The sequence below is a fragment of the Ixodes scapularis genome, unplaced genomic scaffold, assembly GCF_016920785.2.
Source record: "Ixodes scapularis isolate PalLabHiFi unplaced genomic scaffold, ASM1692078v2 PGA_scaffold5__190_contigs__length_132052651, whole genome shotgun sequence".
Taxonomy (NCBI): Eukaryota; Metazoa; Arthropoda; class Arachnida; order Ixodida; family Ixodidae; genus Ixodes; species Ixodes scapularis.
The window spans coordinates 26,590,919-26,595,370 of record NW_024609880.1 but is presented as its reverse complement, the minus strand read 5'-3'; the positions used below and the strand labels follow the sequence as shown (position 1 = coordinate 26,595,370).

The 4,452-nt window shown below is 43.6% G+C and overlaps 1 pseudogene; it reads right to left on the bottom strand.

The window, feature by feature from the left end:
- Positions 1–1,262: 1,262 nt before the first annotated feature.
- On the bottom strand, positions 1,263–2,445 carry LOC115328044 (annotated as a pseudogene).
- Between the last annotated feature and the right edge of the window lie 2,007 nt (positions 2,446–4,452).

Below are 4,452 nucleotides of genomic sequence, written 5' to 3'. Positions count from 1 at the left end.
CGAGTGAGACTTTATTTTTCGGCCTTACAAATTTCCAGAGATATATTTTTTTTATCAGTTTATCATTTAAGTAATCTTGAAATATGAGTTTTTTACATAAGACCGTTAGTTGTGGAGGAGAGGCAGAGCCGTTTTTTTTTTCTTTACGATATTTCAAATATGCTCATATTTTCCTTTTGTCAAGCAGCGTATAGTTCGGCATTCATCCACGGTTTGTCTTTACGTCGATTGTAACTTAACACCTTGGTGGGGACGAATACTTAAACTGAATAATTAACCTTATTTCTAAAAAGGTTCCAAAGACTTTCAACATCAAGCTGGTGGAAGAGTTCTCTAAATTTGACCAAACAATTACAGAGATCATTTGAGATGCCCTCATAATTACCGCTGTCATACAGAACAAACATTCTGGGTCGGTTCGACCTTTTATTTTTGCACCTGCTCGTGTCACCCCCTACTATAATTTTGTGATCAATAATCCCAGGAATCCGAGAGAAAGAGGATATAAAAATTTTATTATTACTAAAAAGCAAGTCCAACGTGCTGTCCCTCGTTTTACGTCGCCTTGTCGGAAATGACACAATCTGGTAGAACTCAAAACTTGAAACAAAATTGATAAGGTTCCCATACATGGAAGAAGCATTCAGCGTCATGGGTTGACCGTCTGCCCACTCCATATGAGGAAAGTTCAAATCACCACCGTTCTCAAGGTCGCCATAATCGACGGATGACAATATATCAAAAAGAGAGAACATTGCAGCTTCATTTGAACCAGGAGGCCTATAAATGTAGCCAGCAGTAATACATTCGCCATTTTCTAGTAAACTCTTACACCATATTGATTCCCAATTCAGACCACTAACCTCCATTAAACAATTTTCAAGCTCTCATGAACAATAAGACGCTACCACCATAATTGTTTCTATCTGGGGGGAATGCAACATAGTCCGAGAGGCACACTTCAGCATCGCTAATGGAATCTTCCAGCCATGACCCCGACCAATAACAATACTAGTCTTAGTCAGAGTAATGACGTCATGAACAAAAAGTAAGGGCGCAAACGAGCTGGTGTACATTGCACATGGTTGTGTTAGAGACTTTTTAGTGTTGTGTCGTTTACCCGCAGTCTCGGGGTTTTTTCAACCATGTGTAATGACGTCAGCCAAGTCTTACACTTAATTTTTCACACTGCGGCAATTAACAATCATGACAGTAAGCTCACGCACGGTTTTTGGCTTGAGCCCAATTTTCCGCAGTCGTTGCTATGTATTTATTTCTTTTACACATCCCTGAGGGTTATCGTAGTAGGAATGCTTTCTATATATGATAGGTTTACAAAAATGCAACTTAAACTACGTTTGTTGTGATTTAGCAAAATCGAGCAGCTGCATGCATTCACGTCAAATTTTATCTGAAAAACCTTCGCCGAATGAGAATTCACTAGTGCTTAGCTTGAATCCTCGGGACAGAACATGTTGTTTGACATTAAAACATTGGAAGTTTACGAACATAAGTCCTGATATTCTTGGGTGTGAGCGGCCAACCCTAGGCGCACGTTCAATGTCACTCCCTGTCACGGTCACCCCGAGTGCATCTTTGCAGAACTTAAGTCATTCCGATTCTGATTGAGACCATGTTTCCGAAGGTTCGTCGGTGATATACCATAGAACAGCAGATTTTTTCTTCTTCACCGATTTTCTAGGTTATTTGTTTGGAGTAGACCGCGGCCAGCTGGGAGGATAGTCTACTCGAGTGTGCTCCGACTTCTTGCATTTCGTCTTTAAAGCTGTTTAGCACGGCAATTTCTACTTCCATTGTCTTCAACTTCTCGTTTATGGCTTCTATCATGTTGTCGAGTAAAACCCGGTTTTTGTTTATTTCAGCCACTCGCTTTACAAGCGTTTTTTGACCCTTGTCAAATTTTGGTGGTAGATATACGGTTTCAAACAATTTCTGAATTTGACTTTTTGTGAGAGGTCCAGGATTGAGTTCAACAACTCCAAAGATTATGATCCTCAATTTCACAGACGCCGCATATGAATTCGACAGTGCTTTCCGGCACCAAAAGCAGATTTTCAAAGACAACGGGGAGCGATGCCGACTAACGTTTCGGTGAGAAACGAACTTCGTATAGTACAAAGGACTAACCTGTAGCAGAAGAAGGCGTAAGCGTGCTTCGTGCGTCGTGCCGGCACCGCACCCCATAGAAAGAGTGACTGGTGCTTCCTTTTGTAGGCGGTACTCGTACGATGTGCCGCTCCGTTGTTGCCAGACGAGCCAAGCATAAGGTAGGAAAACCGTCGGTAATAGATGCGCAGATGTTGACCCACAGCCATCTTCAAATCTCCACGTTTCCGATGTCCGTGGATGATACGTTGGTTCTTCGGCCCATGCATTGGCAAGGATCCGTAAAAGAGGAAGGCGAAAGCGCGCTGCGTGCGTCATGCCGTCACCGAACCCCCACTACTATGAGTGAGGGAGATTAGTAGTAGCCCGAAAGGATGTGTTGAGTTTTAGATAAGTATATTACTCACACTCATATATTCATTCAATCTAGAACACCTCTAGTGGTGTGGTGCTTGCCTAAGCAGCTGTGCCCAACGTCGAAGTGCGAGGCAGTTCAAAAAACGTGGAGGTGCGTAATTCAAAATATATTGTAGTGTCTTTATAATGTTTTGACGTACGACATGTAGATTGAGAACCACATGCAAATATAAACAACGTTAACGCAAGCCATACTCTAACTAATCCGGCAAATGTAGGCAGTTCTTGGATAAAAATAAGTACACGTTTTCACTTGCTCTATCTTCGTCGCCTTTTAAGTAGTACAACAGATGCAAGATAAAAAAAGATATCTAAAATACTCAAATCTCCTAAGAGTTAACCATGCTATGCCCCTGTGATCAGTGCCCTTGATGAGTTAAACAAACCGGAAAATGAAGTTTTATTGGACATAATTGAATAGGGTCACCTGAACAATTACAAATTAGAAAAACCGTGAGAGGAAGAGACTTACACACCTCTTACGGTTTTCCTAATTAGTAATTGTTCAGCTGACCCTATTCAATTATGTACCATCTAGCTCAAATCAAACCTGTAGTACTTGATTGGACAGGTAGTAGATTGGACCTGTAGTACTTGATTATTATGCGGCCTTCTCTCAGCTTGAATATTATGCGGCCTTCTCTCACCTCTGAGACGGCCCTATTATGCGGGACCTGTAGTACTTAATTGGACCTGTAGTACTTGATTATTATACGGCCTTCTCTCAACTCTGAGACAGCCCTATTATGCGGCCTTCTCTCAAATCTGAGACGGCCCGCGGCCGCAATCATGACCCCGATCTCAAGCCTTAAAGGGACCATGAAATGACCTTTTTACTTTTTCCAGATAACTTTTACATTAAACCGTCAATGTTCACTGAATGCCGAACAGGCATCCGTTTTCGTCTCGGTTTATTAAAGGGCAACTCCGGCCAAAACTCAAAATGAATTAAATTACTGGTATCGCTTTAGTGACACAAAATACGACCCCAGCCAAAATTTCACGTCCGTGGGACGCCGCATTCTCAACTAATGCCGATAACAAAAACGCGACCCGCCGCGAGCCGCTGCTCCTTAGCGGGCGGCCAGCGGGTTGCCGATCGCTAAAGCAACATTGGGCCGTGATGTCAACATCGTACGTACTCCTTTTTTCCTCCGTTCCGGACGGGCGCACGGCGCAGCCGTCGCGCGCCCTTCTTTGTGCCGCTACTACCGCCACTTCGGCTTGTAATTGCGTGTTTAGCCGTTGCTTTTACCTGTAGCCCGTGTAGCTTCGGTAGAGCCTTTTGTTTATTTGCTAGTGAGGACTCCTAGAATCGTTTTAGCGAGCAACTCGGTGCGCCCAAGACTGCCCAGCTGTTCCTCGAAAGATGCCGAGTACAACTTGTAGCGCTGTGGGCTGCTCAAACAAGCCGCTGCGCAACCCGGAGGTGCTTTTTACAAGTTTCAAACTGATCGGAAATCGGAGAAGGTGTGGGTGAACGCTGTTCGACGAGTTGACTTTGGAAAGCCTTGGACGTCGACCCCCAGATCGAAGCTCTGCTCCGATCATTTTTCGCCGGAGAGTTACGAACAAAACCTACAGGTGTTGGTTGCTTGTGGCTTGTCAGCGAAGGGGTCGAGGCTTAAAAAGGATGCCGTGCCGTCGCTTTTTGCCTATCGTACATGTACAGAAAAGGTAAACATGATAAAAGTATCTTGATCAATAAATAAAACAGTCATTGTCCAGTGCAGTGTTGAAGATTGGGCATTCATGCTCCATTGAATGTCTGTTGAATGGGGAATGGTGGGCATTTAGAGTACAACCACTAACTAGCTCCAAACACTGAAGTTTGTAATGAAAAGGAAAACAATGTTCTGCTTTGCGTCACTGCTTGTTTACTACGCAATCTCGTGCGTAGTATTCAGG